The 21277-nt window shown below is 39.2% G+C and overlaps 1 non-coding gene across 1 annotated transcript; it reads right to left on the bottom strand.

Annotated features, from left to right (window-relative positions):
* Window positions 1–2540: 2540 nt before the first annotated feature.
* Window positions 2541–2647, bottom strand: LOC141618743 (small nucleolar RNA R71). The gene has a single exon (XR_012531488.1). It is a non-coding gene; the product is annotated as a small nucleolar RNA R71 (small nucleolar RNA).
* Between the last annotated feature and the right edge of the window lie 18630 nt (window positions 2648–21277).

Raw genomic sequence — 21277 nt, 5'->3', positions numbered from 1 at the left:
TGTATTTACCTTTTTGTATAATCAATTGTAAGGTTTATGTCGAAAATACCATTAAAACCGATTTCTAAAACCGTTCTTTAAAACTCTTTTTTTACGGATTTTCCAGAAGACTGACCGTCGAGAAAGGACGCAGCAACTGCTGCGCCTCTTCGAAGGAGCGCAGTTCCTGCTGCGCCTCTTCGTGAGGCTGCCGCAGTTCCTGCTTCCTTTCTTCTTCGTTTGTCCTCTGTTATTCGTTCCAAAATCCTTTTGATTGTTTCGTTTGTTCTTTAATTCTTCATCATATTAGTATATAATTCACATGTATATTATTCATTCATCATTAACATGTCTTAATCATCACAAATCCGACTTAAATCCCAAATAATCTCATATTTGCGGGTTTTCGTCATTAAATTCAATTCCGGGTTGTAGGGATTCAATTTTTCATATTGAGTTTCTGGAATTCGTCTTTGATATAGTTTTCATCTGTTTATTCACATGTTCATTGTATATTCATCATTAATCCATCATATCTAACTTAATTAATTGATTTAATTTGTTGGACTCATTAATATTTTTCACTTCTGTCATTATTCCATCTTGTAATTAATTCGTTTGCATTCGTCTCATTCATATTTCGTTGCTTTTATGACCCAATCACATGTTAATTAACTTATTAATCACTTTCATCCGAGTAAATATCATAATCAATCCTTAAAATCACCAATTAACATTAACGATTTGCAGTTCCGGCTTCACAGCCAGAACTCACCCTTGGAACAGACGCAGCAACTGCTGCGCCTCTTCCAGAGGGCGCAGTCCTGCTGCGCCTGTTCCAGGATGATTTCTGTCTCTGAACTCCGTTTTTGCCTTGATCTAGATTAATTAGCTTACGTATTAACTAACTATTATTCGTATTATCACGCTAATTTCTGTTCGTTTATTCTTTTTTATTCTTTTATTCGTTTTCTCAAATTATCCGTTTTAAAGGTATTTTCGACATGAATCGCCTAATCCATTGTAATTATTGTAATTTTCATTATTGTAATTTATAATTATTGTATTCCTTTTATTCATTTGTTCTCACATGTAAATGAGCATTAAATCCCACTTCGACCAAATTTTTTGCTAACTAATTGTCAACCGACTTAGCCTAATTCTCACATGTTAGGATTAAAACTTGGATGTTGCATTGCATGCATATAGCCGACGATATATCGAGTACGAATAACTTCCCTAATCATTAGTAGAGGCCGCTATCGAGGCGGGCGGGATTAGGTGTTCGATCAAAAGAGCTTCCTAATACGTACCCTCACCCCTTACTCCAGATCTCCGTGAGCACCCGTGTTCATTGGCATCCACGACAGTCATTCTAGACATAGAATGCTAAGGGTAACGATTGCTTAGTGTTCATGTCTCTACTTTATGTCTTGAGATGACACGAGGTATTCGAACAGTTCCAATTTCCCATAAAAATTGGTGGCGACTCCATACAAAATGCAAACGCTTGTTTCTCTTTTCCTACCCAAGCGCCCCCGTGGGCGGCCCGCTGTCCACACCTAGTGCTTTTTATCAATTGTTCACAACCCTTCAATTCATCTTGCTTGTTTACTTTCATTGCTATTTAGTTTAGTGATCTTCTATTCAACCCAAATTGTGACACCCCTAAGACACCACTAGTTGCAATAGAAATCTCATCTCAATTCCCGTCCCTTGGGATCCGACCTTTACTTGCCTCTTTACTAATTGTAGAGTTGTTTGTGAAGTTATAAATTGTGTTTTGGTCTAGGTGCTTCCAACGACCATTGTTCCGAAAAATAGAATATAGCTCCGACCCGACCAAAAATGGCGCCGTTGCCGGGGACGGTGTTAACTTGATTTAGATTTTCTTATATTGTTATTAGTTGTGTCTTTCTTTGCCTTGAGGAAGTAAAACTCCTCAAGGTTTATTCTAATTGTTTTCAAGTTGTTTGATATTTTGCATGTCTAGAAGATCACAAGGTGATTTGCTACCTTTTGATCGTGAAATTGAAAGAACTTTGACAACCAATAGAAGACTTGCTAGGAGAAATTTGAGAGGTATTGGTGAGGTTGTAGATATTCAACCAACTATTGAGTTCATCAACCCTTTTGCAAGAGAAGGTGAGGAGAACCCAACACAAAATCAACCACAAAATCAACCCACAATGCCTAAGTTTTCATCACATTCTGTACCCACCGAGGAGAACCTACCCAATGGTACTCCCACACCACAACATCTAACCGGAAATTTTATTGCCAAATCCGCATTTATCCAATTAGTCGAAAGAAGCCAATTTGGGGGGATGCCTAGTGAAGACCCTCATTCTCATATGGAGGCTTTTTGTGATTATTGTGATACGATTTCTCAAACCGGTGTAACTCAAGACCAAATTTGATGGGTCTTATTTCCTTTTTCTCTAATTGGCACCGCGAAACAATGGTTGAAGGGCCTTGATAAGGCTACTCTCGGAATTGATTCTTGGAAGAAGTTGGCTCTAGCTTTCTACAAAAAGTTCTATCCACCGGAAAAGACTAACATGCTAAGAGCTCAAATTACGGGTTTTAAGCAAAGGGATGAAGAATCTTTGTATGAAGCTTGGAAGCGCTTCAAAGGAATTTATCGCTCATGTCCTCACCATGGACTTAGCGAGTGGTTCTTGGTACAACAATTTTGGAACGGTCTATATGAAGATTCAAGGAACATTATCAACATGGGATCAAATGGAATGTTCACCGAAGTTGATGACAATCAAACTTGGAACAAAATTGAGAAAATGGCGGTCCATAACTCACAATATAGTAGACCTCGCAAGGCTACTAGAGGAGGAAAGCATGAAGTGGACTCCGTTACTCAATTGGGTGCTCAACTTAGTGCTCACATTGATACAATCAATTTGAAGTTTGAAAAAGCTATGGCTAGACTTGAAGAAGCCTCAAAATCACCAAAGCATCATGTTAATGCCATGACGGCATCTTCATCAATCCCAAGTGGGATATGTGAGAATTGTGGAACTTTGGGACATGACCAAAGTGAATGTAGGGGAACAAATGAACAAGTGAATGCTTTCCAAGCATACAAGAGTGGTACCCCTTATTCCAACTATTACAATGAAAACACCAAATTCCATCCAAATCTCTCATACAAAAGCCAAAATGTTCAAAACCCTCAATCAACATACACCCCACCTCCCATGAGAAACCAAAATCAAAGACCCTTTTACAATCAAAACCAAGGTTACCAAAATCAATCTCCATACAATCAACAAAATGACCAAGGTTTTGATGTTCAAAAAGCGGTCCTTCAAATGCAAAAGAATCAACAAGAATTTTTCACTCAAATGCAAAAAGATAGTCAAGCAAAAGAAACCACCATCAACAACATCCTAGCTCACACCAAAATGTTGGAAACCCAATTGACTCAACTAGCATCTTCAAGCTCACAAGGACAAAAGGGGCAATTACCACCTCAAAGTAATCCCCCAAGACATGAAACGGTTAGTGCCATTCACTTGAGAAGTGGTACAAGGTATGAAGCACCGAAGAAGCAAGTTGAGGATGAAGTTGTGGAAGCTAGTGACAAAGAAGAAATTGTGCAAAACTCCAAGGATGGAGAACCATCAAAAGAAGAAATTTCAAAGAAAAATGAAGACAAGGTCAAGGATAAGGAGCCCATTATGATTAGACTTCCTTTTCCAAGTCGTCAAGCCAAGCCCAAATTTGATGACCAACTTGGAAAATTTATGGAAATTGTGAAGAATTTGGAAGTCTCGATTCCTTTTACGGAATTAATCAATCACGTGTCGGCCTATGCAAAATACATGAAAGACATCCTCACAAAGAAGAAGTCAATCCGGAAGCTTGAGACTATCGCCTTCACTAAGGTGAGTAGTGCAATACTTCAAGGAAGTTCACCTCCAAAACTCAAAGATTCGGGAAGCTTCTCAATACCGTGTACCATTGGCGACACCACGATCAACAAAGCCTTATGTGATCTAGGGGCTAGTGTGAGTGTTATGTCGTACTCGGTGAGTAAAAGGTTGGGGATGGGAGAGCTTAAATGCACCAATATCACACTCCAAATGGCCGATAGATCGACGAAGACACCATTAGGGATATGGGAAGATGTTCCCGTGAGGATTGGAAAATTTTTCATCCCGGTGGACTTTGTCATTGTTGATATGGAAGAAGACTCCAACATTCCAATCATCCGAGGAAGACCTTTCTTACACACCGCGGGTGCGGTGATTGATGTGAAACATGGAGAGCTCACTTTAGAAGTGGGAGATGAGAGTATAACTTTTAATCTTGACAAGACTATGAGAGCTCCACGTTTGCATGAACCATGTTTTATGATTGATCATTATAGCCGGAAGGATGATAGGAAGAAGTCGGAATTCCAATGGAAGAAGAAAATTGAAGATGCTCCATTCAAAGAGCAAGTGAATTGTAACAAGGAGAGCTTGCAAAGCTCATCAAAGTCAAGCAAAGAAGAAGAAGAAGATAGCCTCATTGGCCAAGATAAGAAATTGGGAGAGTTGTCTCTATCAACTCAAGAGATCTTTAGTGATCAAGTGGATGAAGTTTGTGGTCTTTGGGACGACGAGTTTGAAGGGATTTTTAATCCCTATATTGGCAATGCTATCGATCAAGACCGACAACAAGGGCAAAGATCTATTGAAGATCTTTATCACGATAATGAACAAGCTTTTGATTATTTCTTCAAGGTGTTGAGCAACATCAACAACACCTTGGCCATGCCCCCATGACATCTCACTAAGGATGAGAGTTTGGTGGAGTCCTCCCTAAACTACCATTTGTAAATATTTCTAACTCCCTAACTCGCATTTTAATTCTTGAATTGCATTTTTGTTATTTTTGGATTTTTATACTTTGATCAAGATAATTATCATGTTTGAGAGAAGTGAGGGAGGGACTAATGATTTCAATTGATGTGTAGTGCTTTAGCCTAGTGTGGGGATAGCAATTGCCTAGGCTATTCATGCCTTAGTAGTGCCCCCACAATGAAGAACACGAGGTTTTGAAGAATGGAAAAATGACAAGGGATATGCAAAGTACATGGATGGAACTGAATCCGGGTAAAAGGGGTAGAATATAATCCGAGCGGTTTCAAGAGAATCCGCCCGTCTTCAGGCAATCCGGGCATATTGGGCAGAAGACGCCCGTCCTTCTGGGCTGAATTTTTGAAATTTTTGGATTGTTAGCAAATCCGGGCGTCCTGCAAGATAATCCGCCCGTCTTCAGAAAGACGCCCGTCCCGAAAGGAAAGACGCCCGTCTTTTTGGCTGAGAAAAACAAGAAAAATCCCTGGAAAGGAATCCGCCCGTCTTCACTGAAAGACGCCCGTCCCGCATTTACAAATCCGAGCGTCTTTGCTGAAAGACGCCCGTCTTTAGGCGAGAATTTCCCAACCCAGAACAGGCAGAATCCGGCCGTCCCGAAGGAAATCCGCCCGTCTCCCCCCTGCTTTTCAAATTTTTCGGGTTTATTATAAACCCCCTCCCACATTCATTTCTTCATTTCTTCATTCAAAACACTACCCATAAACCCCATAACTCCAAAACCCTCATCCTCTCCATCACAAAAACAAGATTTCCTCACCAACATTCACCAAAATCAAATCAAAACATCCTTTTAACAACAAATCAATCACTCCTCTTTCAACAAAGATCAAAACCAAGCACAAAATCTTCAACCTTTGAGTCGATTTTTGAATTCATAAAGGCAAAGCCTTTCATCTTTAAATCAATTTGGGTATACTTGAAAATTGAAGATTTTCACTCTTTGTTTGGTTTATTCATCAATGGCAAGGACAAAGGGAGCAACAAAAGCAACAAAGGCAATGGCACCAAAGGCAAAGGCACTCTCATCAAGACAAAAGAGTCTTCAAGCAAAGAAAGCATTGGCTATGGTGGTAGCTAGCTCAAACTTGGAAGTGCAACAAGAACAACCTCCCTTGGAAGCAACAACATCTACTACTCCGGAAATTGCTCAACTTTCGAACTATCCGGAGGTAATTTTCATTTCCAAATCCCATAGGGACACTTTTGCCAAGTATGCTAGAAAAGCATTTCTATCCACCAAGTTTATTTGTGAATATGCCTTAGATAAGTTGGGTGTCCTTGAGCAAACTAGAGCCTTCTTTAGAGCCATGGGGTTGGAAGAATTGTTTGAATCAAAAGAATTGACATACCCCTCCCTTACCTTAGAATTTTTGAGTTCTTTGAAAGTTAACAAGGTAGAGACTATGGAAAGCATCGAGTTTCGCCTAGCTAATGTTAGTAGGCGCATCTCCTTTGAGAAAATGAGTAAAGCTTTGGGTCTTAGTGATTCACCGAGTTATTTCAAGAATGTTGGCAAGTATGACCCCGCTCCTCTTTGGGAGGCGATTTCCGGAAGGAAATTTGAGAACTATCATGCTAGTCGCGCTCTATTAGTCCACCATCAGGGCATTAGAGTGTGGCACAAGGTCATAGGAAATACCATCATTGCAAGAAAAGACACCAACCACTTCACCAAACTCGATTTTGTTCTTCTTGAGTCGGCCTTGAACATTGGAAGGGAATTCACCAAGCCTTTCAACTCTCTAAGGCTTTTGGTGGATATATGGCTAAACATTAATTGTGGGAAGCAAGGCACTACCGTTATTGTGAATGGAGGTCTAGTCACTATTTTAGCTAAGTACTTTGATCCGAACTTCAACAAGGATAGCAAGTATGTGGCGAAGAAGGGTGGTCATCTCATTGATATTGATACTATGATTAACAAATACAAGTGGGTCTCTCATAACCCTCTTGACACCAAGTATGGATGGCTCACTAGTGAGGCTAGATCTTTTACTTTGCCTTCGAAGATTTGTCGTTTAAGTGTCCACCGGACCAACTATCTCCTTCCCCTTTCGAAAGAGGCCGAATACATTATCCGACAACAAAAGGGTGAAATTGAAATGCCCTCCTCTTCCATTGTCACACCACCCTATCCTTTCAAGTACCAAGAGTTCAAACCCGAAGGTGTTGAAGCGAGCAAGGATTATATGACTCTTCTTATACAAGAGATGCTCAAGCAAGCTTTCAAGGACCGGGAAGATGCTTACTTAGCCCAATATCCACCCCTCCTTCACTTAGCTAGGCAAGGACTACTTGATCCTTCATGTGCTTTGCCTAGTTGGGCGGATAGGGAGGTCTTCTTTCCGAGTGCATCTATGGGTATTCCGGGTGACAATGAGGTTGTCGGTGATGAGGTTGTTGATGATAACATTGGTGAAGAGGCTAGTCATGAAGAAGAAGAAGAGGATGATGAAGAAAGCAAGCAAGGAAGTGAAGAGGGAAGTGATGATGATTCCACTTCTAGTGAGGAAGATGATGATAGTGATGATATGGTGGAAGATTAGCAAGCTTGGAGGCTCCTACCCTCTTAAGGTTTGCTTACTTCTTTCTTTGTTTTATTTATTTATCTTGATCATGGTTGGAGTAGTCCTAGCAACATAGAGGACTAACACCTCGGCCCCATTGAGGTGTTCTTATTTTATTGTTCCCACCTTTTGAAAATCCAAAATGACAAATTTAGTTTCATGCATTGCATTTGTGTGTATGAACTACACCCAACCTTAGGACATTAGCAATAATGTCTAACTCGGTTTGGGGAAGTACATGCATACACAATGGGAGGTAATCTAAATTATCCTCTCCGTCATAAACAACAAAACATGCATCATGTAGTGTAGATTAGTATAGCTTGCATTTAGTGTAGAAAACATGCATCATGTTTGCATAATTTCCCATCATTTTGGCCATTGAGGACAATGCCCATATTAGTGTGGAGATGGGGAATTCTAACTTAACTTTTATTCAAAAATCCAAAAATCCAAAAAAATTGAAAAATTTCGAAAAATCATAAAAATTTGAAAATTGAAAAACCAAAAACATGTTCATTTCCTTTGTAGTGTAGTCATGTATATATTGTGTTTGTTCTATCCTTGTTCACATTGATCGACTACGCCACATCCGAGACATGAGGATATTGAAAACCGCATGGTATGATCTTTCCAATCTCCTTTTTCCTCTTTATGTTAATGACTATGTGGCTTTATTTTGATTGATGCGGTATAACAATGTGAACTTAGGACTTGCATTTAGTTTATATGTCATATTAGTTGGTAGAATCATTTGCATTAGGATGTTTATATGCTAGTTGCATCATGGCATGTAGTTGCATGTTAGAAAAATTTTGCGAAACCGTCTACTTGGGAAGTTTGACAAGTGTATATAGGCCTAGTAGATGCTTTTTGTTCTTAAGACTTTGCTTGTTAGAATGCTTTTAAAACACCCTAGGATGTGTCATGCTAGTATCCTTTGACCCATGGATTAAGGCCTAGTCAAGAGTACCTTGTGGTGTGATAACTCCTTGGCTACCGTTTATTCCAAGGTGACCCTTGAAACCATGCATCCATCCATCATCCATGTTCTACCACATTTTTATCAAAGGGAATGGGCACAAAAAGAAATCAATTTGAGTTCAATGAAATGAAAAGTGAAAGAAAGTTTGCAAAAATGCATCAAATGAAAAGAGGAGCAAAAATAGAACTCCTAAAGCTTCAAATATAAGCCACCCTCCCTACATATGGGGTGACTTTGAAAATGTTCAAAAGAAATGCAAAGAAAAGTTGAAAGTTGTCAAGTATTGAATTGCCAAAAATCAAAAAGAAATGGCAAGACAGTGTTCTCAAATGTTATATGCCACAAGAAATTGGGGGGAAAACAAAAATGAAAGCAAACTCCCAAAGTGAAACTCAAATTCTATCGATCCCTTTATCCATCGTATCCATTTTTGTGCATGGTAGAGAGGGGACGACCCTTCTTCTTGTCTAGGCAAGAGGGGGAATTCCGCAATCCTCCAGTGTTTCTAACACCATAAGGAGTCTACTCTTGACAAAAACATTTAACGATTGAGGACAAAGGTACCCTTGCTTGACACAACTTGGAGGTGATTTATTGGTATCCTTCTAGGCTTATTAGTTTGAAGAAATTGCATCTATGAAGGAGTGTGTACCCTTGAATTACTTCCCTTGTAGATAATTTCCGCCACTCGATGAGGAAGTGGCTATTCCTTTTGTAGATGCATCCATTATTTGATTTTGTGTGCTTAATGTTCGGATGTGTCGCCATTTTGGCAAGACCCACCTTGCCTTGCAAGAAGGCATCCTACCTCATGGTTGTCTTGTTGTGAGTTGAAGGGGCGGAGTGAGACCCGCTAATTGTCTCATATCGGCTATGCTATTAGGTTAGTTTAAATAATGGTCCTAGTCTTTGTCACCTCTTTACTCGGGACGAGCAAAGGTTTGGTTTGGGGATATTTGATGTGACCATAATTAGAGCATATTTAGCCCCCGAATTAGCCTTGTTCCCATGCTTTTTAGTGCATATTTGGGTCATTTATTGTCTTTAGTTCTTTGTTTTGCATATTCTTTGAGGTTTTGTGTCCTTGGTAGGAAAGGAGTGCAAACCTTGCATTTTCATGGCAAAATGAGACTAAATTGATTGAATTCAATGACCAAGCATCAAGGAGAGACAAGATTAGAAGGCCTTTGTACATATTATAGTAAATGGGCAATGATGAGAAAAGATCCTTGCATCCCCAAGGAAATCCCCAAGGATTTTATGAAGAAAAGGGAAGAAAAGAAGAAGAAACAAGACTGAGCAGCAATCCGTGCGGATTGTCCTGAAGACGCCCGTCCCCAGCACCACAATCCATGCGTCTTCTCCCAAAGACGCCCGGGCAGCAGCACCCAGAAGACGCCCGTCTTCTCCCAAAGACGCCTGGGCCCAGACTCACGAATCCGCCCGTCCCGTGCCTAAGACGCACGGATTCCAAGGCAGCACAAATTCGTTTCTTCAAGCTTCAAAGAAAGATGCCCATCCTTCTAAAAATACCGACGTTTCCTTAAGTAGGGACTTAATCGTCATTTAAGCCCTTAGTTAACCCTAATGCATCCACCTAATTTCCGCTATAAATACCCCATTAGTCTAATTAGAAGAGGATGTTCTTCTTAGAAATCTTTAGTGTAGTTAATATCAATCAAATCTCTCTTTAGTTTTGTAATCAACAATTAATCAAGTTTTAATACAAGTTTCATTTCCTTAATCTCTCTTTTGTTCATCCTTTATTTTGGGTAATTGAAGATTATTTGGGTTATTATTGGGAGATTGACAACTTCTCAATCAAGCATCAAGTACTTCTTTTATTCTTGCTTTATTATTGGAATCATTAGTAGGTATAATTCTCTTAATCCCTTTTTAATTATTTCTAATTACTTTCATTTATTCATCATGTTTCACTTTGTTGGTATGATTGACAACCTTGCTAGCATGTTCAACATGATAATGAGTGAGTAGTCATCTAGCTAGGGTTAATGGGTAATTAGGGGAAACCAACATGGGGAATGATTCATGCTTAAATTAATATGCTTTCATGGTTTATTTGCTTGCTTGTTTTGATCTCAACTCATGCACATGTTATGTTTGATGAAATGCGAGCCTATGAATCCTTGCATTTTTTACCCATCACCTATCTTTTCAATGAGACTTGTAAGACATAAACCAACTCGAGTCTCATTAGACCATGCATGTTGTTGAGTAGGAAAGACTAAGTCGACTTGTAGGTCTTGTACAATCTAATCGATTCGGCTCCGGGACCCAAACTTTCCTAGGATTGTAAGATATAACCCAACTCAATCCATCACAACAATAATTGCTTGGTTATAATTTGAGAACATGTTTGTATGATCAATTCCCATGATTCCCCTATGACCCCATGATACCCTAGTGCTTTTTATCAATTGTTCACAACCCTTCAATTCATCTTGCTTGTTTACTTTCATTGCTATTTAGTTTAGTGATCTTCTATTCAACCCAAATTGTGACACCCCTAAGACACCACTAGTTGCAATAGAAATCTCATCTCAATTCCCGTCCCTTGGTATCCGACCTTTACTTGCCTCTTTACTAATTGTAGAGTTGTTTGTGAAGTTATAAATTGTGTTTTGGTCTAGGTGCTTCCAACGACAATTGTTCCGAAAAATAGAATATAGCTCCGACCCGACCAATATGCATGGACTTCCCCAAACCAAAATAGACATTATTTCTAATGTCAAGAATTTCGGGGGAGTTCATGCACATGGAATGCAATGCATGAAACTAAAAATTGTCATTTTGGATTTTTCAAGTCGGGAACAATAAAAATGAACACCTTAATGATGCCAAGGTGTTAGTCCTCCAATGTTGCTAGGACTCCAATAAAATCAAAACAAATATGGTACAACAGATTATCAAAACATCAAATTCTTTTCATGAAAATTAAAGAGAGGGGATAAAGGAAACTTCACTTAAGCCTTGATGGGTGCCTCTTGCCCGTTCCATCTAGCTATGAAGTGATCTCTAGAGATTGCCATCATCCCCCTCTAAGTCACTATCCCAAGCTTCTATGGATGCATCACTCGCATTGAAGTCCATGAACTCATCTCCCTCACTATTGAGCTCCACCGTATCTCCACCACAAGACTTATCACTCCCTTCGTTTTCTTTCCCATTTGCTCCTTCATTGGCCCTTGCCGAGTTTGGGAAGAGAATGTCCATTTGAGCCCAAGAGGGAAACATTCCCTCCTTGCAAATATTCCCTTGTTGAACTAAACGGTGGAATTGTGGGTATAGAGCATAGTAGCTATCCACGACGGCCTCATATTGACGGAGATGCATGTCTTGGAGAATCCCCGTCATAAAATTGTCTCGAGGAAGGATGAAGGGGTTAGGGTGATTGTAAGGTTGATATTGAAAAGGTTAGGGAGGTATCTTGATCTTTTCATTTTGTTGTTGTGGCTCGTTTTGTTGTTGTTGTTGTTGGTTTGGAGGTGGTGCTTGGTTTGCTTGGTTCGGGTTTGTGGGGATGAGGTATGACGGGATTGGGGATAGAGGGCCCCTCCTTGGTGAAATTCTCGGTAAACCGTTCATTGGCAAGTAGATAGGGTTGCTCCCTTTTGTTATCCATTTGATTCTCTTTTCAAAACCCTCGTGGGTTATGCAATGATGTTGTACAAGAATTAGCTCCTCATTTATCCTTGTATTTCCCGGAAGGGGAGTGTACTCATTGTTCTCATTGAACCTTGGATTGAAGTGTTTCGCGAGTCTTGTAATGAGTCCTCCATTGACGATATGCTTCATCCCATCATCGTCCCCATTTCGAAACTTAGCCCATTTCTCAAGGAGTACAAGTGGTGCATTGAAATGATATCCACCTCTTCCTTGGATCTCACGATATGATTCCATGAATACGAGATCGAGCTCATTCACAATTGCCGATCTCGGAGTGCAAGAATAGTTCCGGATAAGAACCGGTAAGTGAGCCTTAGAATAGGGTTTTGGATGTGAAATGCCAAGCATTCCTTGATATACAAAAATTATCGACTGGTCATGGCTCTCCACAATGGTGCCACACTATACTTCTTTGGTCTTGATGTTCGAGTAGGTGAAACATCCAAACCGAGCACATTTGCAAACTCAACAAGAGTCATCATCCTTATTACATTTTCCAATCTAAACTCTATGCAAATCGTTTTGTTCAAAGTTGTGATCTTTAAGAAACTTAAGAACTCAAGAACAAGAGGTCGGTAGGTTTGCTCATGTAAGTGAAACAAGGTAGAAAGACCGAACAACTCAAAAAGGGCTTCCGTTTGATGGTATATTCCAAGCTTTCTTAATGTTTTGTGGCATCAAAATTTGGTAGGAAGAATATTCTTACCAAGTAGTCGGTGAAAGACAAGCCGTTGAACATCGTTCACAAACTCAATATTGGAAAAATCGTCAAGCTTGGTGAGATCCACAATCTCTTCATGTTCCCTCCTTAGAGTGTTGATGTGAGAAGTAGATGAACTTCCTCTCACTCTTGGTCTTCTTCTTTCCCTAAATAAAGATCCTCTTGGTCCCATTCTTGGATTTTAGATTTGGAGATTGATTTGTTGAAGTATGGAGATGCTCTTTGTGAATTAGATCTTACTTTTGAATCTTTTTGAAACCCTAGAATTTAGGGGTTTTTGTTTTTGTGGGGTGAATGAGTGCTTGAGATATGCTTTGGAGTCATAAGAGAGGGGGTTTTATATTATAAGTGGAAGGGAGGATGAGGTGTCACGAATTATGTGGTGGGGGAGAATTTAAGTCGGAAAAATCTGGAATAAAAGATGCAGGGAGACGAGCGGATTCGACATCGGGACGCTCGGATTTCTGGGCTTTGGGACGAGCGGATTCCTTACGGGACGCTCGGATTCCTTTCCAGGGAAGAATCCCAGATGTTGAAGTAGCCAGGACGAGCGTATGCTAGTCGGGACAAGCGTCTTGCTGTAGTAGGACGGGCGGATTATACTGAGGACGCTCGGATTCTCTTCCAGCGAGGAATGCCAGAAATTGTTGCTAAAGAGACGAGCGGATTTCTGAAGCGACGGGCGTCCAGATCAAGACGAGCGGATTAGCTCTAGAGACGCTCGGATTTTGGATCAGAACAAAACAGCTGCTTTTCAGCTCTCGTAGGACGAGCGGATTCCCAATCGGACGCTCGGATTTCTCCTTCTCCACTTTTGAAAACTAGTTCCTTCATTCATCAAAATGATTAGTGACCCTCCCTCACTTACTCTCATGGCAAGAATCATGTTTATGACAAAAATGCAATAAAATTAAAAGTACAAGTAAGAAGGGTTAGTATATTTACAAGTGGTGGTTTAGGGAGGACTCCACCAAACTCTCCTTTTGATGATCTCTTCATGGATGAGGAGGCCCGAGGTAGGTGACCTCGACCTCTCCAATGAATGCTCCCTCATAATATGGCTTCAATCTTCGGCCATTGACTTTGAATTTCCTTCCATCTTCTGATTTGATCTCAAAGTCTCCATACTTCCCTACCTCGGTGATCACATAAGGACCCATCCATCTAGAGTTCAACTTCCCGGGAAAGAGTCGATATCGGGAATTGAATAGAAGGACTTTATCTCCTTTGTGCAAGGCTTTTTGCTTGATTCTCTTGTCATGAAGGAACCTTGTCCTTTCCTTGTAAATCTTGGCATTCTCATAATATTGTAGTCGGAATTCTTCCAACTCTTGAATTTGTATCATCCTCTTTTGACCGCTTAATTTGAGATCAAGGTTGAGAGCTTTAATTGCCCAAAAAGCTTTGTACTCTAACTCAATTGGCAAATGGCATGCCTTTCCATAGACAAGTTTGTAAGGGGAAGCTCCTATGGGAGTCTTATAGGACGTCCTATAAGCCCAAAGAGCGTCATCAAGCTTCATGCTCCAATCCTTACGAGTCTTATTGACAACTTTCTCAAGAATTTGCTTGATCTCTCTATTTGAAACTTCAACTTGACCGCTTGTTTGAGGATGGTATCCTAAACCGGTTCTATGTTGAACACCATATTTGGTCAAAAGGGATGTGAGCTTTTTTTCGTGAAAATGCGTTCCTCCATCACTTATGATTGCTCTAGGGACTCCGAATCTTGGGAAGATTATTTTCTTAAAGAGCTTAGTGACCGTTTTTGCATCATCGGTTGGGGTGGCTGTTGGAATATGTGTCCTCCGACAATAATGCGATCACAACTGTCGATCATGATGATCACATGTTTAAGTCTCATTTTAAGAATACATGTGGGAAGTAATTTTTACTGTCAACTGGTCCACACATATCGGTAATGATTGGCTGACTAGAGTTTGACATTACTGTCGTGCGACGGTGGTGATCAGTTGATCCCCTTAGGTCATACCTAAAGGGTAACACTCTTAATTGAATATTTAATTGATCGTATGACGATACGAGTTAATTAAATTACTTAAAAATTGACGGACGATTTTGGAAGTAATATTTACGTGTCTCATTGTAATTTGATTAAATAAGATACGGTCTAAGTGATCGAATTGTTTTATTACTTAGATGAAATTATTGTTTACGGAAACAATTGAAACGGAATGAATAAATTATTATAAATACAGAATGTTGTAATTTATTACTCGGGAACCCATTACGGTACAAGTAATTATGAATTACTAGGTTAATTTTATAAGTGACATATTTTATTAATATGTTGATTTTTAATTGTTAAAAATACATTTTATACACATAATGTCATGGAACATGTTACATGTGATAAATTGACAAATAAATTGTAAAATGGACTTTCCATTTTACAATATATGTACCGAAATAATGGGGTGGGTTGGGGTTTATATTATGTTTTATAATATATATAAGAATCATAATCATTAACCTAATTGATAGTCATGCACACCTAGTTGCTTTTGTGAAGAGCATCTTGGTCATGCATTGGCCCTAGCCCCTTCCCCATACCCGGTTTCCCAACCTAGCAAGCCAAGGGTTTTTACCCTTTATAATCTCTATTATGCAAATAGATCATTACTAGTGTTAGGTATTATTATTATTCATTTTCATCAAAAATAACTTATAGAAGTTTAGAAAGAGAGATAAAACTCCCAAAAATTCCTTTCTATATACCGAAATAATAGAGACCAAAATAATATTTTGGGTCAATTTTTATCAAGATTAATATTGTTCTAGTATTAATAATATTAGTCTTTTAAGAGGTTATCTTGGTATATATCTTTGGGAGGGATTCTAAGCTTGATTCCTTGTTCATCCAATATTAGGAAGCTCAAGAACAAGTAAGAAGGAGGTCTTACTTGTGCCCAAAACCCGAAACTTTCATAGTAAGAATGACGATTTCTTCTCTTTTCTAATTATGTTTGCATGCATAAGATCTAGATTTAATTTTATGACTAAATTAAATATCACATATATGAATATGTAAATTAATGAGATTAATTATTTCTAACAGTGGCAATTGCCTCTACCCATTTTGAGACGTAGTCTACGGCCACAAGGATATATTTGTTCCCTTTTGATGTCACGAACGGCCCTTGGTAGTCGATCCCCCAAACGTCGAAGATCTGCACCTCTAGTATGCCCCTTTGTGGCATTTCATTCCTCCAAGAGATATTCCCCATCCTTTGACAAGCATCACAATGAAGGATGAATTCCCTTGCATCTTGGAACATCGTAGGCCAAAAGAAGCCCGATTGAAGAATTTTTGCAATGGTTCTCCTTGCTCCATGGTGTCCACCATAAGGGGATGAATGACATCCTTCCAAAACTCCTTGAATTTCCCATTGAGGGATGCACCTTCGGTAGAGCCCATCACTACACTCCTTGTAAAGATTTAGGTCATCCCAAAAGTACCTCTTTACTTCGAATAAGAACCTCTTCCTTTGGTTGTAGTTTAAGTTTGGAGGGAGTACTCTTCCAACAATATAGTTGGCATAATCGGCAAACCATGGGGTGATATGTCTCTCAAGTTGTGTTTGAATGGCCATCAAGATATCATCGGGGAAAGAGTCATTGATCGGTGTTTCTCCTTCTTCATCATGAAACCGGATCCTTGACAAGTGATCCGCCACTACATTCTCGGCTCCTTTCTTATCTCTTATTTCCAAGTCGTATACTTGAAGAAGCAAAATCCATCTTAAAAACCTTGTTTTTGCCTCTTTATTTATCAAGAGATGTCGAAGAGCACGGTGATCCGAAAAGACAATCACTTTGGATCCAAGTAAATAAGAACGGAATTTGTCCAAAGCATAGACAATGGCAAGGAGCTCTTTCTCGGTGGTATCATAGTTCACTTGGGAAGAATCAAGAGTCTTGCTTATATAGTAGATAGCATGTAAATCCCTTCCTACCCGTTGGCCAAGAACCGCTCCAACGGCGTAGTTACTAGCATCACACATAATCTCGAACGGTAGTTCCCAATTTGGTGGTTGAATGATCGGCGCCGAGATTAGTGCTTCCTTAATTATATTAAAGGCTTCAACACACTCATTAGTGAAATGGAATTGGGCATCTTTAAGTAAGAGTTGAGTGAGGGGTTTCGCGATTTTTGAGAAATCTTTTATAAAACGGCGATAGAAACCCGCGTGACCGAGAAAACTTCTCACCCCTCTAACATTCACGGGAGGTGGGAGTTTCTCTATCACCTCAACCTTAGCTTTATCGACCTCGATGCCCTTTTCCGAGATTAAATGACCCAAAATAATTCCTTCATTGACCATGAAGTGACACTTTTCCCAATTTAAAACGAGACTAACATCTTCACATTTTTGCAATACAAGAGAAAGATTATGCAAGCATGAGTCAAAGTCCTTTCCATAAACGCTAAAATCATCCATAAAAACTTCCATTATGGTCTCTAGGTAGTCGGAGAAGACACTCATCATGCATCTTTGGAAAGTAGTGGGGGCATTACACAAGCCAAAAGGCATTCTCCTATATGCAAAAGTACCATAAGGGCATGTGAAGGTGGTCTTGTGTTGGTCATCCGGGTGTATAGGGATTTGAAAGAATCCCGAATACCCGTCAAGGTAGCAAAAGAACTTGTTGGAGGCTAGCCTCTCAAGCATTTGGTCAATGAATGGTAGGGGAAATGATCTTTTCTTGTCGCGGAATTCAATTTTCGATAGTCAATACACATACGCCAACCGGTGATCTTCCTTGTGGGTATTAGCTCATTATTTTCATTTGTCACTACTGTGGTGCCTCCTTTCTTAGGTACCACTTGAACGGGGCTAACCCACAAAGAGTCCGATATGGGATATATGATTCCCGCATAAAGTAATTTCATAACCTCTCCTTTAACAACTTCTTGCATGTGGGGGTTTAATCTCCTTTGATATTGGATGGCAGGTCTATGGTCTTCCTCTAGATGAATTCTATGCATACAAAAGTTGGGACTTATCCCCTTAAGGTCGTCTAGACTATAACCTATAGCCTTTTCATGTTGTTTTAACACATCAAGTAATTTTCCCAATTGGTTTTCATCAAGTTTGTCATTAACAATCACGGGTTTGGTCTTAGATTCATCAAGATAGACATATTTCAAATTTGGGGGAAGGGGTTTTAAAGTTGGAACTTGTACCTTACTTTCCTCCATTGAAGGTTCATTGAGAACTTGCTCCATTTCCATTAGACACTCCATTCTCATGGCATACTCAACTTGTTCTTCAAGCTCACTAATCTCATCATACTCAAATTCCATGACAAAATCTTCTTGCTCTTCGATTTGTATGATGTCTTCTATGATTACTTGCTCTTGTTCCATGGGGTGATATGCTTCCACAAGGATGTTATGTACTAATTATGATTGCTCATGAGTAAGTTCTTTGTTAGCTAGAGCGGCCTCAAGAAGATCTACCTCCAACTCCCAATGCATATTTTTGGCCTCACTTGCTTCCAAGGCTTCCAATGCTTGCATGGGGTCTTTGAAGAAAGGTATACTCAAGTGGTCCTCAACAAAACAATCTATAATATCCATCTTGCAAAATATCGAATGACTCGAAGATAATTAGAACAAACCTTGAGGAGTTTTACTTCCCCAAGGCAAAGAAAGACACAACTAATAACAATCAAAGAAAATCAAATCAAGTTAACACCGTCCCCGGCAACGGCGCCATTTTTGGTCGGTCCGCTTTGAGCTTAGATTTCAGTTACTTGTCGTTAGGAGCACCTAGACCAAAACAATATTTATAACTTCACAAACAACTCTACTATTAATAAAGAGGCAAGTAAAGGTCGGATCCCAAGGGACGAGTATTGATGTAGGATTTTCGATTGCAAGTAGTGGTGTCTAGGGGTGTCACAATTTGGGTTGAGATAAGAAGATCACTAAACTAAATAACATTAAAAGTAAACAAGCAAGATGACTAAAATGAGATGTAAACAATTGATTAAAAGCACTAGGGTCTCATGGGTTCATAGGGGATTCATGGGAATTGATCATACAAACATATTCTCACATTATAAGCAAACAATTATTGTTGTGATAGGATCGAGTTGGTTTATATCTTACAATCCTAGGAAGGTTTGGGTCTCGGAGCCGAATCGATTAGATTGTACAACACCTACAAGTCGACTTAATCCTCCCTACTCAACTATATGCATGGTCTATTGAGACTCGAGTTGGTTTATGTCTTACAAGTCTCATTGAAAAGGTAAGTGATGGGTAAAAAATGCAAGGATTCATAGGCTCGCATTTCATCAAACATAACATGTGCATAAGTTGAAAACACAACAAGCAAGCAAATAAATTATGTGAACATATTAGATTAAGCATGAATCATTCCCCATCTTGGGTTCCCCTAATTCCCCATTAACCCTAGTTAAGGAAACTACTCACTCATTATCAAGTTTAACATGTTAACAAGGTTGTCAATCATATCAACAAAGCAAAACATAATGAATAAGTAAAGATGATTAACAATAATTAAAAAGGGATTAAGAGAATTATACCTAATGATGATTCCAAAATAATAAGCAAAGAATAATAGAAGTACTTGATGAATGATTGGAAGGTTGTCAATCCTCCAAATAAACCCAAATAATCTTCAATTACCCAAAATAAAGGATGAACAATAGAGAAATTAAGGAAATGAGATTTGTATTAATACTTGATTAAAAGTTGATTACAAGATTAAAGAGTGATTAGAATAATATAGACTACACTAAATATTGATAAGAAGAACATGATAATCTAATTAGTATAATGGGGTATTTATAATGGGGATTAGGTGCACAAATTAGGGTTACTAAGGGCTTAAATGACGATTAAGTCCTTAAGAAAGGTTGAGGAAATACTCCTCTTGAAGAAATATGCGAGTCTCCTTTTTGCTAGTCTTTCGAAAATATGCGCATCCCGAGTAGAACAAGAAGAAGTCGGGCTGCACTGGAGAACAATCCGAGCGTCCAAAGGGTCGGGACGAGCGGATTCTGGAGGTGGTGGACGAGTGGCTTGGTGTGTGGGACGAGCGGATTCTGGAGCTCTTGGACGAGCGGCCTGGTGCTGGGACGCTCGGATTGTGGCTCTTGGACGAGCGGCCCGATGCTGGGACGAGCGGATTCCAGTCCAGTGAGCTTTTTTCTTCTTTCCTTCTTTTCTTCTTCCAACAATCCTCCGGGATCTTGTCGGAGATGCGAGGATCTTCTTCATCATTGCCCATCTACTACATTATTTACAAAGGTCTTCTAGTCTTGTCTTCACTTTGATGCTTGGTCATTAGATTCGATCAATTTAGCTCTATTTTGCCATGAAAATGCAAGGTTTGAACTCCTCTCCTACCAAGGGAACAAAACCTCAAAGAATATGCAAAACAAAGGACTAAAGATAGTAAATGACCCAAATATGTACTAAAAAGCATAGGAACGAGGCTAATTCGATGACTAAATATGCTCAAATATTGGTCACATCAAGATGCTTGCGTATTAGCCCAAGCCTTTTGCATTGCCGCCATTTGTTCGGCCTGTTGACAAATAGTTCTTCAAGAGAAAGTCGAGCGGCTCGCTCATCATTCATTTGGGTGGAAAGCTGTGAAATCATGCTAGGAGCATAAGAGAAAGACCGTCGACCAGTTTTGTTAGTAGGAAGTGTTGGAGTTAGTGTCCTCCATGTTGGAATATGTGTCCTCCGACAATAATGCGATCACGACTGTTGATCATGATGATCACATGTTTAAATCTCATTATAAAGAATACAATTGGGAAGTAATATTTTACTGTCAACTGATCAACATATATCGGTAATGATTGGCTGACTAGAGTTTGACATTACTGTTGTGCGACGGTGGTGATCAGTTGATCCCCTAGGTCATACCTATAGGGCAACACTCTTAATTGATCATTTAATTAATCGTATAATGTTACGAGTTAATTAAATTACTTGAAAATTGACGGACGATTTTGGAAGTAAAATTTACGTATCATATTGAAATGTGATTAAATGAGATACGGTCTGAGTAATTGAATCGTATCATTACTCGGATGAAATAATTGTTTAAAGAAACAATTGGAATTGAATGAATTATTATAAATACAATCTGTTGTGATTTATAAATGGTAAAATATTTTGGTACAAGTAATTATGAAATTACTAAGTCAATTTTGTATGTGACGTATTTTTAATAATACGTTGATTTTTAATATGTTAAAAAAAATACATAACAAATTTATGTGACATATGACATGTGACATAAGACAAAATTGACAAAATAAAATGGGTTCCATTTTATTGTGTGTGCCGAAATAATAAGAGGAGGATTAAACTAATTGTGTTTGTTTAAATTAGTGGTAAACATAATGATTGTTTACTTTAGTAGCCATGCAACCCTAT

Source organism: Silene latifolia, chromosome 1 (assembly GCF_048544455.1).
Source record: "Silene latifolia isolate original U9 population chromosome 1, ASM4854445v1, whole genome shotgun sequence".
In the NCBI taxonomy this organism is placed as follows: domain Eukaryota; kingdom Viridiplantae; phylum Streptophyta; class Magnoliopsida; order Caryophyllales; family Caryophyllaceae; genus Silene; species Silene latifolia.
Note: the sequence above shows the minus strand (reverse complement) of the source record. Positions and strands in the feature narration are given on the sequence as shown.